This window comes from Tamandua tetradactyla, chromosome 5 (assembly GCF_023851605.1).
Source record: "Tamandua tetradactyla isolate mTamTet1 chromosome 5, mTamTet1.pri, whole genome shotgun sequence".
Taxonomy (NCBI): Eukaryota; Metazoa; Chordata; class Mammalia; order Pilosa; family Myrmecophagidae; genus Tamandua; species Tamandua tetradactyla.
In genome coordinates, this window is record NC_135331.1 from 151,848,925 (window position 1) to 151,866,909 (window position 17,985).

Consider the following 17,985-nt stretch of genomic DNA (forward strand, 5'->3'; position numbering starts at 1 on the left):
TGCCCATACAAAAATGACATGTGCTGGGAAAAACTGTTCTCCAGAAACCAGGAGAGAAGGCTGGCAGACATTGCCATGCACCTTCCCATGCGACAGAGAAACTCAGATGAAAACTAGCTGCCTTTCCTCTGAGAAACTGTAAATTTGTAACTAAATTAATCTCCTTATAAAAGCTTTTATACATAATGCCATGTATTGCATCATGGCAGCCTTAGCAAACTAAAACAAATTTTGGTACCAGAGGGGTGGAGTGCTGCTGCATTTGCAAATACTAAACAGCTTTTTAATGGATAAAAGGAAGTTTCTGGAAGAACTGTGATGAACTTGATAGATAAAGCCTAGATTGTTTTGAAGATACTGTTGGTAGAAATATGGACCCTAAAGATACTTCTGTTGAGGCCTTGGACAGAAATGAGGACTGCGCCATTGCAGATTGGAGGGAGGGCAACCCTTATTTTGAAGGGGCAGAAAGCATGGCAAAATTGTGTCTTAGAGCTGGATGGAAGGGAGAATTTGAATGTGATGATCTGGGACATTTGGCTGAGGACATTTCCAAGCTAAATGTAGAGGATGCAGTCTGATTTCTCCTTGCAGCTTACAATAAAATGTGACAAGAAAGGAGCAGGCTGAGGACTGAATATTTCAGTGCAAAGGAACCAGAAATTGATGATCTGGAAAATTCTAGGCTTCCAGAAAGTGAGACCCCAGAAAATAGTGTTCCACATGAGGATTTAACCAAAAATGGAACCAGTCAGCCATTTCAAAACAAGCCAGGATTGGAGATGGAGTTATCTAGAAAGAATTTGTGGAAGTCCTATTGTCTGATGACTTCAATCCCTGCATGCTACATGCTAAGTCAACATTTTTTTGTTTTTGTTTTTGTGTCTGTGAGACCTATATAAATGGAACCACTACCAGACTGGACTAAAAGGAAAAAAAAATGTGGTAATCAGGTTCACGTGTCAACTTAGCCAGGTGAAAGTGCCTAGTTCTATTACTGTTGACATGAGCCAATGGCATGTGAATCTCATCTGTTGCCGATCTGTACACCTGCAGTCAGCTAGGAGGCATGCCTGCTGCGATGAATGATGTTTGATTTAATTGGCTTGTGCTTAAATGAGAGAGCTCAACGTAGCACAGCCCAAGCAGCTCAGCATCCCTCATCTCGGCACTTGCAGCTCAGCCCATCTTTGGAGATGTAGAAATGAATCATCCTGGGGAAAGTTGTTGGAATCCAGAGGCCTGGAGAAAAGGCCATCAGAGATTGTCCTGTGCCTTCCCATTTAAGAAAGAACCTCAATTGAAAGTTAGCTGCCTTTCCTTTGAAGAACTGCAGGATTTTAGCTAAATAAATCCCCTTTTTTTAAAAGCCAATCCATCTCTGGTGTGTTGCATTCTGGCAACTAGCAAACTAGAACAGAAAGAAAAAGATCAGATTGAAGGAAGAACAGTCTGAGAGACAGAACCCTGGAACCTAAGGTATGAAATGAAGAAATCTTGGACTAAAAGAGCAGATCCACCTTTGCATTTGGGGGGGGTGAATTTGCCCCAGAGGCAGAGAGAGGGTCTTCTGCCTTGATTATTCAAGAAGAGCTCTGGTGCCCCAGGCCTTGTGTAGGGTAGAGGACATTGCCCAGCCTGGCTGCCACTCTAATGCTCTAAGGGGTTCAGCGTGTGCCCCAGAGATGACAGAGACTCCAGCTGCCACCAAGATAGATGCTTGAGGAGGATAGGGTCAAAAAATGGTGGTCTTCCAATGTTTCCCAATGTGTAACCCTCATCCCAGTGTTTGGAGAGAACAGGGCCACTGTGTAGACCCTTGGAAATGGTAGAACTGCTGCTCTCTAAAGCCTGACAGAATTTGAAATCTAATTAGTCTGTTGATGCTATATTCCCTCCAATTTCTCCCTATGGCAATGGGATGTTTATCCTATGACCATTCCTTCTTTGTAAATTGGAATAAAATAACTTGCTTTACATTCATAGCTCCACAGCTAGAGGAGAATTTTGCTTTCAGACAGATCATGACTATAACTGACTTTGATTAGATTTTGATCTAGTTTTGAGTTGGTGTTGTATTTGTATTATTTCTGAAATGATTTAAGGCTTTTGTGATATTGAGATAAAATAAATATATTTTGTATATGGAAAAATTTAGCATACTGTATCAGGGTGAATGATAATTATTAGGTAAAAGGAATGTCTGTTTTTGTTTTCTATTGAGAGATAAAGTCTGGTTTAAGGTAATGCATATAGTTGCCATATTGACAAGTAATGGACTCTGCAGTGGTTAGGCTGTCAACATGGCTAGGTGAAGGTGCTGTGGACTTAAATCATCAGCATGTGAAATTCTTCTATGACTGATTACATCTGTGGTCATCTAAGGGGAGGGACTCCTGCAGTGAATGACATTTATTTTAATTAGCTAGAGGCTTAAAGAGCAAGGCCAAAAGAGAACTCAGTAGCTCAGACCCAGATGTTTAGAGATGCAGAAAGACCATGCACTGGGGAAAGCTATTGGTACCTAGAAACCAGGAGAGAATGACTACAGACATTGCCATGTGCCTTCCCATGTGACAGAGAAACTCGGATGAAAGCTAGCTGTCTCTCCTCTGAGGAATGTAAATTTTTATCCAAATAAAACCCCTTATAAAAGCCAGTCCATCTATGGTATATCATATTCCAGCAGCCCTAGCAAACTAAAACAGCCTCCTAGAATGAAATAGGGAGTGTGCCCTAATTTTCTTGTATTTCCTTATTGATATTCTACTAGATATTCTTTCCATTCTTTCCAACCAGTCCCAGACAAAGGTGACAGTGGACATTATTTCAACCCACCCCAGACAAATGCCATGGGCAGAGGTGGCTTAAAGAAACAGTACCTCCTCAGGACTGTGAGGGACAGTTAGTTGAAGGGCTGCAATTGCTGAGCAGGTCACCTTGGGGAGCCATGGATGAAGCTTCTGGTACTCTTACCAATCCTCTCCACAAGGCACATTGGAGCTTGGCCCGGTGTTGGCTAGGAAGCACTGACATGGAAAAGTCCATATTAAATTCTCCTAATATTAATGTGGAACTATCAATTTCTCCTTTCAAATCTGTCAGTATTTGCTTCAGATATTTTAGTTGCATATATATTGATAATTATTACATTCTCTTGTTGAATTCTACCATTCTATTTTTGTCCCTCCTGATAGGTTTTTACTTAAGGTCTATTTGATCTGATATTAGTATAATTACCCAAGGTCTCCTTTATTTTGGTATATTTTCTCCATTCTATATCTTTTAAACTACTTGTATCTTTGAATTTAAGGTGAGTCTCTTGAAGACAATGTATAATTGGGCCATGCTTACTATCCATTCTCCAATCTCTTCCTTTCAACAGAAGAGTTTAATCCAAATTACATTTGGACTCACGACTGATAAAGTTATTTTGCTATTTAGACTTTGTAAATCTAATTCCTTTTTGTACCTCAGTTCTTATGACAGTACCTACTTTTATATTTATTTGATTTTTTTTTTGTATTATACACATGTTGAGTGCATCCTCTTTTCTATCCAGATACATATTTCATCTATTTTCTTTCTTTTCATGGGGTTACAATTTAACATCCTAAATATATACAAACCATATTTGGTCTGACACCTTCTTGACTTCAATAGCTTACAAGTATTCTTTTCCTGTACTCCTCCATCCCTTTCACCTTTTTTGTACTGAATACAACTTATAGCTTTGTACATGGTATGTTCTAAACCATAGATTCATCATTGTTTTATAGGTATTTGCATTTTATCACCTGTAGGAAATAAGAATTGGAGTTACATACCAAACAATACACTATATTAATACTGATATTTATAATTATCCAAATGGATACCTTTACAAAATGTCTTCATCTCTTTATGTGGTTTTGAGTCATTGTCTAGTTGTCATTTCCTTTCAGTCTGAAGAACTCCTTGTTACATTGTTTGTATGGCAGGTCTAATAGTCATGAACACCCTCAGCTTTTGTTTCTTTGGGAATGTCTTAATCGTGCCCTCATTTTTAAAGAATGTGTTGCCGGATATAAAATTATTGATTCATAGATGTTTTCTTTAAAAACTTTAAATATTTCAACACAGTACCTTCTAGCCTCCATGGCTTCTCATGAGAAATCAGCACTCAGTCTAATTATATACATAACATGCATTTTTTTTTTGCAGCTTTCAAAACTTTCATCGTGTTCTTTGCATTCAGTAGAATAATCAACATATGACTGTGCGAATCTTTCTTCATGATTATTTGGTGTTCTCTGGATTTCTTGGATGTGTATATTCATGACTTTTTCAGAGTTTAGGAAGTTCTCTACTTTTTTTTTTTTGAGTATTCTTTCTTCCTCTTTCATTTCTTCTCCTTTTGAGAAACTCAAAATATGAATGTTTATGCTTGATGGTGTCCCAGAGGTGCTTAGGCTGTTTTCACTTCTTATAATTCATTTTTCTTTCTGCTCCTCAGTCTGACTTATTACCAGTGTTTCATCTTTGAGTTCACTGATTCTTCTGCCAGTTCCAATCTACTTTTCAAACCCTCCTGGGAATTCTTCATGTGTCATGGTCTTCAACTTCTCTAGTTCTGTTTGGTTCCATTTTTTAACATTTCTATCCCTTCACCCAGATTTCATATTACTCCTTCATTGTTTTCCTGATATCCTTTAGTGATAACTCTGCATTTTTTCATGTCTTTGAGCATTTTTAAGTTAATTTTTAAGCCTCTGTTTGGTATGTCCACATTCGGTTCTTTGTTGGTGTTTTCTGGATTTTTAACCTCTTCTTTTAGAAGAATTTTTTTTTACCCTCTTCTTTTATATGGGCCATCATTTCCTGTTTCTTTGTCATGCTGATTTTTGTTGTTGGAGTTGTTGTTTTCTTTTTTGCATATTCTACCTTTTAATATTTAAAAATGTCAACTCTAAAATTTAGCCCCTGAGATGTCTGTTTCTTGATTTTGTAACCAGCTGGTGATAAGACACAGATTTTCCTTAGCTTCAGTCCTCATATCAGGAAGGGATGCCAAGGCTAATGCAGTTTATAGTGTCCTCACTGTCTTTTCTGGGCCCCTATCTTTTCCTGGGCTTTTAATTATTAGTCTTCGGGTTTCCCTATTTACTGCAGTTTTCTTGTCCCCTCTGTTTCCCAGGAAACAGACTTCCCTCTTCCAGGTGTTTAAAGCAGGCAAGCCTTTGTCCCAGACTGCATCTCTAGTTTTTACCCTCCTTTCATTATCTCAAGTTGCTTTTACCTGGAATGTAAATTCAGAGGGGGACTCTGCCTGAGAAGACTTTTCCATGTCAGTGCTTCCTAGCCAACACCGGTCCAAGCTCCAATGTGCCTTATGGAGAGGATTGGTAAGAGTACCAGAAGCTTCATTCATGTCTCCCCAAGGTGACCTGCTCAGCAATTGCAGCCCTTCAACTAACTGTCCCTCACAGTCCTGAGGAGGTATTGTTTCTTTAAGCCACCTCTGCCCGTGGCATTTGTCTGGAGTGGGTAGAAATAATGTCCACTGTCACCTTTGTCTGGGACTGGTTGGAAAAGTGGCCACCCTCAGATCCAACCCCACCAGTGAACTGAAGTCACTAATCAAACTCCATGTACAACAAACAGCATGCCCTCCTCTGGTCTTGGGGAAGAGGATTTTTTACAACCTTTTTTTTTCTCTCAAGTGAGTTATCTGGTGGCAGAGTGAGGGATGGACGCGAGTAGCAGTTCCAGGGAGAGAGCCATTGACTCATTTTTAACATAATCTACCAGCCTCTCCTGCTGTTCTTCCCTGGATACTGTATAGTGTTTTACTGGGTCTTAAAAATTCAAAATAGTTGTTTCAAACAGTTCTTGACTGCTTAATAGTCCTTCCAGTGGAAGGACTGAAACTTTGTATTTCTGTACCCTCTTCTGATGGTCCTCTCTCCCTTCCATGCTGCTGGCTTTGAAGTTGGAGTACAGAAGCCACAAGTCAAGGAAGGAAGGTGGCCTAGATGCTAGAAAGGACAAGGAAACAGATTCTCCCCTAAAGCCTCAAGAAAACAACACATCACTGAGAATACCTTGATTTTAACCCAAAGAGTCTCATGTCGGATTCTAGACCTACTTCACGACAACTTCATGAACACATGTTTAACATGCAGAAAATGAAATTGAGTCAAATTACAAAATAAAAATGTGTAACAACATAAAGACATACACTTAAAATTCATAATTCATTTTCATTCAGAAATTATTCAGCAATAGTTTTGATTTTTTTTAGGTGCACAGTCTGGGAATCGAACCCACGTCTCCCACATGGAAGGCAAGCATTCTACCACTGAACCACCTGTGCACCCAGCAATTGTTTTTTTTATCAGTGAAAGGGTTCTTTGCAATCTTTCACCTAATGTCAAAATCTTAGTCATTTCACAATGAACATATATATTTGGCAAATAAGCACACAAAAGATAGTCAATATCATTAGTTACAAGGAAAATGTAAATTAAAAAGAAAATTATTCTAGCGAACCAAATCCAACAACATATTAAAAAGTGCATATACTATGAGGAAGTGGGATTTATCTCAGAAATGCAAAATGATTCAACATATAAAAATCAACGTAATGTACAATACAAATAAAGGACCACAAATTACATGATCATATCAAAAGACACAGAAAAAGCACTTTATTTTATCCAATATAATTTCATGATTAAACAAAACAAAACAACCTAAAAAAAGTTGGAATAGAAGTGAAATTCCTCAACCTGATAAAAGGCACCTTCAAAAAATCCACAGTTAGATCATCACACTTGATGAATAACTAAATGTCCCTGAGATCAGGAACAAAACAAGGATGCCCACTCTTGACCTTTCTATTCAAAATTGTACTGGAGGTTTTGCTATGGCAATTAGGCAAGGAAAAGAAATAGAAAGCATCCAAGTTGAAAAAGCAGAAATAAAACTACATATATCATTGAGAGAAATTTTAAAAAGATCTAAATAAATGAAAAGACATTTTATGTTTTTCTGAACAGAAGATTTAAAGCCATTAAGATGTCCATAATCCCCATATTTTATACAGATTTAATATATTTCTTATCAAAATTCCAGCTGAATTTTTTTCAGAAATTTATAAACTGATCCTAATATTCACATTGAAATTTAAGAGACCCAGAATATCTGAAATAGTCTTGAAAAAGAGCATGGAAAGCTCACATTTCCTGGTTTAAAGCTTTCTACCAGTCAACAACAAGCAAGACTATGTGATATTGGCTTATAGACATATAGACCAATAGAATATAATTGAAATTTGAAAAGTGAAACCATGTATTTATAGTTGATTTATAACAAGAATTGATTTATAACAAGAATTCCAAAATAATTGAATGAAGCAAAAATCTTTTCAACAAATAGTGCTGGGGCAATTAGACATCCAAGTGCAAAAGAATGGAGCTGGACCGCTACCTCACAGAATACAAATATAAATTAGATGGCTCAAATACCAACATTTGAAAGCTAAAACTATACATCTCTTAGTAAAACAAAAAGTGTAACTCTTCATGACTTCAGATTAAGCAATGGTTTCTTAGATATGGCACAAAACTTCAAGCAACCAAAGAAAAAGTAATAAATTGGATTGCATCAAAATATAAAGCTTTTGCTTTTTAAATGGTATTCTCAAGAAAGTGAAAATTCTACACGCAGAATGGGAGACAATATTTTCAAATCATGTGCATAATGAAGGACTAGAATCCTTAATATAAAAATAGCTCAAAACTCATCAATATAAAGAAAAATTAACCCAATTTTTAGAAAGCAAAATTTGAATACACACTTTTGCAAAGAAATAAACAAATGGTTAAGAACACATGAAGAGATTATTTAACTTCATTACTCATTAGGAAAATGCACATCAAAATCACAATGATTTTCACAATCATTTCACAGCTCTAGGATGGCTATAAAAAAAAAAAAACACAGAGGACCACAAGTGTTGGTAAGAATTTGGAGACATCATAACCCTCATAAATTGCTGGTGAGATGTAAAATGGTACAGCCACTTTGGAGAATAGTTTGGCCATTCCTCAAAGAATCAAAAATGGGGTTACTGTATGACCCAAGAATTCTACTCCTAACCATTAAAGAAAGATAATTGAAAACCTTTGCCCATAGCAAAACATGGCATAAATGCTCATATCATCATTATTCATAGTAGCAAAAAGGTTGATACAACCCAAGTGTTCAGCACCTCATGTCCAGATAAACACAAAATGTGGCATAACCACCTAATATTCAGCCATAAAAAAAGTGAATTCTAATATTTGCTACAACATGCATGAATCTTGGAAACATTATGGTAAGTGAAAGAAGCCAGACACAAAAGGCAATGTATTTTATGATTCCAATTTATATGATATGCCCATAATAGGCAAATCCATAGGGACAGAAAGTGGATTCATGTTTACTTAGGGGCAGTGGAAGGGAAAATGGGAGTTGTCTGCTAATGGGTATAGGATATCTTTTTGTGATGTGAATGTATTTTGAAATTAAGTAGTGGTGATGGGTGAAAACTGTGGATATATTAAAACCACAGAATTGTACACTTTAAAAGGAAAAAAATGTATAGTATGTGGGTCAATGATTTATGTTAATAAAGTTCAAGCAAATTTATAAGGAGACATTATGTATTTACATAGAAGAAAATAAAAGGAACCACAGAAAATAATTTTAAAATCATGAAGAACTCTGTATACTTCTACACATCTATTAAATTTACTAAAATGGAAATTACTCATTCTATTATAAGCTGTATTAAAGGAAGAAGAACTAGAAGTCTAGTATACTGCTGGTGGAAATGTAAAATGGCACAAGAACTTTGGCAAACAGTTTGGCAGTATCTTCAAATGTTAAACTGACACCTACCCATAGGATCCATTTATTCAACTTTTGTGTATTTACCCAAGAGAGATGAATGCATATAGTTGCTTTACTTATAATAGCCAAAAAGAATAAACAATCCAAATAAGTATCTACAGGTGAATGGATAAACAATGGATATACAACAGGATACTATTCAGTAATAAAAAATAAATGACATTTTGAACAGGCAACACTGTGGTTGAGACTTAAAATTGGTATGTTGTGTAATGAAAGCCAGATTTTAAAAAGTATATACTGTCTATTTCCATGTATACAAAATTCTGGGAAATGCAAATCAATCCATAAAGCAAATTAATGACTTCATGGGGATGATAAAGGGGAGTGAGGGGTAAGAGAGAGGAATTGTTAAAAGGAAGGAAGGGAATTTGGGTGTGAAGTTTTTTTTTCTTGTTTTACTTTGAATGTAGTAATATTTTCACATATGTGTATGTGTGTGAAATTTTTCATATTATACAAGTTAAATTTGTGCTTAGTTTGCTTAGTTGATATTATTTGTAACTAAAAACATTATTAAATTTCTTACTCTAGTAAATCAGTTTTAAGGCATTGATCAATTTTTCAATGATTTGGAAGAAAAATAGAATACCATAGTACAAAAAAAAAAAATCATTCTACACCATGAGGCATAGACTCAATAAAGACATTGGGTAGATTGTTAGTTTGTTAACATTATGTTCTGAATTTAACACAGTGACTCATATTAGGAAATATGTATCAGAATTTGTTCCATTGTTTTTTACTTTTTTGTGTTTAAAACCCCCAAATTATGTGAGGCTAATTTGAAAGGGATTATCTAGGATCTGTGAACTGTGCTTTGAAGAGCAAGTGTATACAGTGATGAGAGCACGAGGCTTTATAGTCACATCATATAGATGGAACATCCACTCAAAAAAAAGCATGTGCATTACTATTAAGGAAAATAAAAATCTCTGGAAGGTACCAACCATATAAACAGGTAGTTTGCTGTGAGTTGTTAAAGCCAAAAGAGAAAAATACAATCAAAAATATATTTCTTGTGAGCAACGAATCCTATAGTTGAGAATAAGTAATCTAAGTAACATATAAGCTTTAAGAAGGTGATAGGTCATGACACCATGCTATTTCTTTAACAGTTTCATCACTTCATTTATCCACAATTTGTTGAGCATCTGCTATGTATTGGTTATTATACTAGGGACTCATATTAAAAAATAAAAAAGGTACTTCCTCTAATTTATTTTACTGATGAAATTTTGATCATCATTCTTTGTTCTTTAAAAACTATAACGATATAGATTTATCAACGATTTCTATCTGCAACAGATATATAAATGCATATCATAGAATATAAATATTCATATGTTTAGCAGATTAAACAAATATTTATTCAGTGATAATATACCAGACACTTTTTCAAGGCACCAGATTTGTATCTATAAACAAAACGAGCAAGGAACTTGCCTTCATGAATTTCACGTTATGGTAGGTTTCCTGAAAATCCAAAAAATATTATTGAAATTGAATTGTATATCGATTTCCTCTCAATGATGCAGTTAAGAAATGGACTCAAGCCATAAAAAAATCATACTTTTGTGAGTCTCAATAATTCTCCCTATTGACTTCTGATACAAAACTTATGGAGTTGTAGGTTTTCGTTTACAAACATCTCTCCCTGCTAGACATTATTCTCCTAGGTATACCTGTGTAATTAAACTCATTAGTAGGATCAGACTGTGATCAATATGCTTTTAAGGTAGCTAAGCACATAGTGTTATGTATCAGGTATAGAAAGGGCTCTGAAGGCATATCTAGAATCAGAATATTTTGATTTGGAATTATTGTTGAAATCTCCTATTTTGGTTTTGGACATGGGGGCTCTTTTGGACATGGGGCTCAAAAATATTTACTCAAAATCTAGGTGAGAGATTAAATATGGTTATGTATCTGAAATGCCAAGCACGTGGCCTAGCAGGCAGTAGATGCAACACTAATGCTGCTTTTGCTCATGGATATGAAGGACACGTGATTTTATTTTATGAAGTAGAGGACTCAAAATAAATTCACTAACTGTGTTCTAATTAATTTTAATTTAAATAAAACTTCTTGCATGGCAATTTAAACTGGGAGTGCCCAGATAGTTTATTAATTCAAATAATTTAATATGCTAAAAGTTTACATAAATAGTGGTTTTCCAGTCTAATTAATTTCTTTTAAAAATGCCTTTGCTTTCTTTTCAATATAAATATAATGGTATTATAATGAATGTCATTATAAAATAAAATTTTCATGGATGCTTCTTTACTTATTCAGTAATGTTAAAATCAACAAACAACTATTTAGCATTCCCTTTTTAAAAGGCAGTAATGAAAAACAATAAAGGGAATACATCATTATTACACTAATCATATGGCCTTGGAGTGAAAGCCCTAGGAATAAATAAAGATGCATATTTGGAACAGTAACTAGAAGAGTTTGTTTTTACAAATGGATAACTAATTATATAAACTAAGGGCAAAATATCTTCATAGTTTACTGAACAAAGGATTTGCTTCAATTAGAGATTTACAGATTCATTTCATAAGTTGTGATTAGTTTTAGTTTTCTTGTAACCGTGTTTAATTTCATTCAAAGGTGCTGCTTCTTTGCATCCAAGAAATAACAACAAACTGTTTTCTCCAGTGGAATCTAAGAAAAAAAGACAGAAGAAGACTTCAAAAGATAGATATTTTGGAAGACAAACTAAATTTAACATAAAAAAAAAGAAAGATTCAAATAAACCAAGAAGAAAAAAAAATGTTTTGATATTAAGAAAATATTAAGCCACCTTGATCTTTTTGTGATCAAGTCTCTGAAATGGACAAGATGCCATCTGCTATAGTTTGCTAATGCTGCTGGAATACAATATATCAGAAATGGGTTGACTTTATAAAGGGAATTTACTGTTACACATTTTCAATCTTAAGGCTATAAAAATGTCCAAACTAAGGCAACCAGATAAAAATACCTTGACTCAGGAAGGGTCAATGGTATTTGGAGATGGGAGGGCACCTGGTATCTGCTGGTCCTTTGGTTTCTGGTTTCAAACTGCTTACCCAGAGGCATTTTCTTTCTGCATCTCCAAACATCTTATCTATGTTGCCTCTGAGCTTTTTCCAAAAATGATTCCCTTCTAAAGGACTCCAGTAAGCAGACTGACTCACCTTGAATGGGCAGAGATTCATCTCCATGGAAACCACATAACCAAAATTTCCCATCTATAGTTGGCTGGGTTACATCTCCATGGAAACAACTTAATCACAAAGATCTCACCCACAATAGGGTGGGTCACTTCTCCATGGAAAGAACCTAATCAAAATGTTCCACCCTAAACAATAGGTCTGCTCCCCACAAGACTGGATTAGGAAAAAGAACAAGGCTTTTTGTGGGTACAAAACAGTTTCAAACCAGCACACCATACTAATCTTAGTTCAGCTTCCTTCTGACAGTTGTTAAAACATAATTATGTATGTATATATATGAACACATATATGTGTACTCAAATTTAGATAGATATATAGATAAATAGAAAGAAAAAGAAAACTTTACTGTTTCTAATTCATGACTTTAAGTAATAAAATAAACCTTTGATCACTAATTATTTCAAGAATCATTTGATACATTAACAAATTTATTAAAACAATGAGAATATTTTATTCTCTTTTCTGCTCAGTTTTATTTGAAACTATTTAAACAATGGAGTGATATTTTTCTTAGATTGTTTATTAGTCTTGAACACTCTTGTCAGCTATAGACAAAGGTGGACTTAACCATGCTTTAACAAGCCAATCTTTATGCTGAACAAATATCTTTAAACAGAAACAATAGCAAGTCCTAAAGTCAGGTTAATGTTGTCATAATCTGATTTATTTTTACGTAGTCTTCAACTTTGTATTTATGGTGACTTACTTGATTTGAGTTCATTCAACTATTTGTGGATTATATTGATCACATTGAATGGATTTTGACCAAACTTTTTAAAATTTAATTTCAAATTTGTAATATAGTTGTGGCTTGGGGTTTGAAGTTTTGTGTGTCAATTACATGGATTATCCTAAGCCTGAATGATTTCATTCAAATCATTTAAAATTTCAGGGGGTATGGTATAGTCTGTTTTTTCATTTGTTTGTTTGTTTTTTGCATGGGAGGCACAGGAAATTGAACCCAGGTCTCTGGCATGGCAGGCATGAATTCTGCCACTGAGTCCCCATCCCGCCACCTGGGATAGTCTCTATTTAAAATGAGAAGCCTGGCTATTATTAACAATTTTCATCATATATGATCTTATGTGATCCTCTTGTTTCTAATACTATTTTTTTACTGTTTGAAATTAAAAGACTAACAGATCCCAGATAGTGAATTTTTGGTCTCAAAAGATATTTGACTAAGGGTAATGGTAGCATTATTAAAATTCCTGGTAAAGCTCTTAAGTGCATTTAACAACTTAATTCCTAGAAATGGTCTTTAAAACATGTTTGTCATCAAATTGTAATCTTATCATTATTCTATTAGACTACTCAGTCAGGGATTACTTAAACCCCAAAGTATGCACTCAAATAATCTGTCTGGGTGTGAATAGCAGGAGTTTAAGATGAGGAAAAAGCAAATAAACTTTCATGGGGTTGATAACTTTGGAGAAATAGGAATGCGTTTTCCTTATGAGCAGAAAGTGAAAAGGAGAGAGTTGGATAAACACCTGTCAGCATCATCTTCCTCGATGCCTCAGGGATTTTTCCCTCCTGATGAGCTGCAGTAAATAAATGCGCAAATCAGTGTCAAACTTTTTTTTCATACGATTGATTGCTGCATATTCTAAAACACATTGTTAGTAATAGTAAGCAATATGACTTTAAAATGTGAGTGAGGATATTTATTATTCAAAGTATCATAGATATGCAAACTAATAAAATATTAACATAGTCCCAAAAGGGAGCCTTCATCTTTTCTTTATATTCCTTTGCTATGTCATCAGTTAAGTATGAATGGAAATTAGAAATATTTTAAGTAAATTAAGTAAAAATTAACATTATGTACTTACTGCTTTTCTGCTCTGGCACATATAGACTTTATCAACTATTCAATATAGAAGTGCTTCAGTATTATGTTACATTGTTCTTATAACTGGGTTAATATATTTTAAATATACTTAAACATAACATCACCCATAATGACTGTCTCCTTTAGATAAATCAAATTAATAAGAAAAGCAGGAATCTCCAGCAAATCTATGCCCTTTGTTATGAACCTCTAGTAGAAAAATAAGTAGCTTCTCTTCAGCTTCAAATTATTAGAAAGAGTTAGGAGAAAATTGTTTTCATACATTATATTTCTCATGTTGGCCTCCTCACCCACCTATGCCTTACTGTCCTTTTGTTCTTTTCCACTAGTTGCTTTAGGTCTTTGTTCCCAACTAATGGCTACAACATTCTCCCTAGGGAGCCACAAATTTTTCTGTAGATTCTTATGCTTTCTACTCCATAAAAAGTTATCCAGGGTTCATTTCCCGGTGCCTGCCCCATGCAAAAAAAAAGAAAAAAAAATCCAGCAAGACTTAACCAACTCCCTAAGCCACCTCCAATTTTGTAATGTGTGTTACTACATTGCTCTCAAAACACGTTAATCTTTTGAGTGTTTTTGCCCACTATAGATTTTATTCTACTTACAGATGATAAGAAAAAGGGAAATAATTGCTTCATGTACTAGGAAAACTGAATCAAAACTCATGAGATTTGTTAGTATATATCAAAAAATAATTCTTGTTTCTCAAATCTTTTTAATATATTATCACTTCAAATAATAATAAAATGAAATTAACTTTAACACCTTGTATCAAGTTGTACTATATAATCTCACTGACTTACAATAAGGTGTCTATCTTCCTAAAATTAACCTCCCGTCTTCAATCTTGAAAACAATGCATTAAAACTGATTACGAAAAAGGAAAACTAATTGTTCAGTCACAATAAAGACATACTTAAAGAGAGCAAATTTTGTATGAAATTGGAATTGAGAGAGTTATTTAATATTGACCTACTTGATACATTTGGGAAGTAAACTCATATTAAGCTGGAAATATGTGCCAAAGTAGAGATGATACCTTGAAAGGGAAAAAAGAGAAAAAATATAATGTGGACAAAGAAGTATGAGCTTGATTTAGAATAATCATATAATAGTTTCAGTTGTAACCTCTCTGAATTTTTAAAAGGATTGTTCAGTTTAATATTCCAATATCTATGCAAAGGATTTGAATAGATTTGTATATCTCTGAAGAAGATATACAAATGGCCAATCAACAAAAGACACATGCTCAGCATCATTAGCCATCAGGGGAATGCAAATCAAAACCACAATGAGATACTACTTTACACCTGCAAGAATAGCTACTATTTAAAGACAGAAAATAACAAGTGTTGAAAGGAATGCAGAGAAATGAGAAATCCAGTGTAAAGTGGTGCAACCATGTTGTTCCTAAAAACATTAAAAAAGAATTACCATTTAACCTGGCCATCCCACTTTTGGGTATATACCCCGAGTCAGTGACAACAGTGTCTCAAACAAATAAATTACAGCAATGTTTTTAAGCAGCATTCTTCACAATAGCCAGAAATTGGAAACTAAACATGCCATTTTTTTTTCTTGTTCTTTTCAGGAGAGTGCGAACGCAGTCCCCCACTACCACAAATTATGCAGTCGAGTTTCCCACATTTGGGGAAATTGCAGGGGTCAGCACATCCGGAGTGCAATGGATAAGCCTCGCCCTGGGAAAACCACCTATGTGATCATGGTATCTCCCCTGCCAGGTAAGTATAATTACACAAAATTTTATCAACAAATGAATGGGAACCAAATGTGTTACATACACACAATGGAATTTTATTTGATGATAAGAAATTACTGAAGTTGCAAGAAAACCTGCAACATGGAAGCACCTTGAAAACACTATGCTCAGCAAAACAAGCGAGACCCAGAAGCATAAAAGTTGCCTATCACTTATAAGAGATGGCTAGAAGCACCAAGTTTGCAGATAGAAAGCAGATTAGAGGTTACTTTGGTGATAGTTTGGAGCTGTATGTACCCCATAAAAAAACATGTTTTTAAATTTAATCCATTCCTGTAGGTGTGAACCCTTTGTAAGTAGGACATTTTGATGATGTTACTTCAGTTAAGGTGTGACCACCTCAATCAGAATGGGTCTTAATCCTATTACTGGAGTCCTTTAGAATGAAATTCAGACAGGAAGCAAGAGGCTGGATATCTACAGAACTTGGGATAGAAGGGAGAGACTAGGAGACATTACCATGTGCCTCCCCGTGTGACAGAGGATCCCCACCTGCCAGGTCCAGAATGCCATAGTCTTTAAGAAGACAGCATAGCCTAGATGAGGCCTTGATTGGAACTTTTTCCTAGCTCAAACCATGAGTGACTAAAGTTCCCATTTTTAACCTGACCCATTTCATGGTATTTTCTTGAGGAGCCTAGGAAACTAAAATACCAGGTAGGAGGATAAAAGGAGGGAGGAAGGTGGAGGGTTTGTTGTAAAATATAAAAAAGCTATCAATAGAGGTTTTCAAAGGAATTTCTCACCTAGTCATCTGTTTAATGTTAATCAGTTATTTTATGGCTTTGCAGAGAACTCCAAGTTCTTGATAACCTGTGGGTCTCTTCCTATTTTCTGTTTTTAATATTTTGAATTTTAATAAATTGACACTGTTCCTTGTCAAACCTAGCAGTTTTTTATTTGCTATTGGTCATTGTATTTGAAAATTTTGGAGGTTGTGAAAGGTATTTTATTTTACTGCATAAGTGATTTACCTACTCTGGGAGGTAATGTAGGGCAGGTCACCCTGATCTAATCAGGGAATAAGGTCATTTGAGGCTGGCCTATTTTCTGACCTGCTAAGATTTTACTATGTTATAGTTCAGGGGCTTACATGGAAACCTTGGCTCTTTTCTTGATTTCTACATATTCGTGAGCCCACCACTAATTCCAGTTTTTGTCTCATTATGAACGTAAGACTGGTAAGTGCTTGGATTAGTTGGTCTCTCAGCTGTCTTTTCTCACTTGTGCACTTGGCTCCTTGCCCTGTGCAGCTGTTTTTTGATTCACATCTCTTTTGTCTCAGACCAAGACTCCGCATGTTCTGGCTGCCCTAGTTGTTCAGATAAACCTAAAAGCTGCTCTTTTGTACATTATTTAGCTTTTACTTGCATGTCTGGGGAAAGATTTGTCTGATACAAGGTACTTTTTCATGTTTTGAATCAAAAATCATGTTAAGAAAATAAATACACAATCTAAGAATGAGGAACTTCTGATATGTTTTAGAAACTCATAGTGTCTTGTCTGTTTTCTTTTTAGAAAAACTGCAATTAAACTGTGACTAATCATAAAAAAGCACTTATATCAGGCAATAAAGGTCCAATCATTAGTTCATAGGAGTGTCTCTGTCTCTCTGTTAAAAGGAAACAATCTTAGGAGAATAAGATATCTTAGTTTTGAATTTTGATCCCATGATGAAAGAAATCATTTACCAGCTATGAAGTTGGCTGCTTCTGACTGGAAAAAATGGAAACAAATTTGAAAAGCCTCTTTATCGTATAATAAATTCCCATCTACATTGGGATTTTTAAATAGAATCTCTGTTTTGATTGTCTAATGATTCCGCTGTTCTATTTCAGCATAAATATTATGCTACTTTTAAATAAGCTTTTAATTTACTTTTTGTAAATTAATGCAAAGATGTCATATATTCCTGAAAATTATATACGATGATATGTAAGTCTTCCCGCACTACCTACTTTCTACTATTCTATAGCATGCATTTCCTTTGTAGTACCAATTTTATGTCACAATTTATTTTATATAATCTGGAGATATATACATTTTCAGATGATAGGCATATGTGCTTGTGTATATACATATACACATAAAATTTGTTGTATGCAAATTGATAGCATATTACTCTCAACTTTCACTTTCTGTATATAAGAACAAGAACGATGGTATATTTTAAAAAACTTATATTA

General features: G+C 34.7%; 1 non-coding gene across 1 annotated transcript; it reads right to left on the minus strand.

Moving 5' to 3' along the window:
* Positions 1–15,607: 15,607 nt before the first annotated feature.
* Positions 15,608–15,769, minus strand: LOC143685483 (U1 spliceosomal RNA). The gene has a single exon (XR_013176705.1). It is a non-coding gene; the product is annotated as a U1 spliceosomal RNA (small nuclear RNA).
* Positions 15,770–17,985: the final 2,216 nt, after the last annotated feature.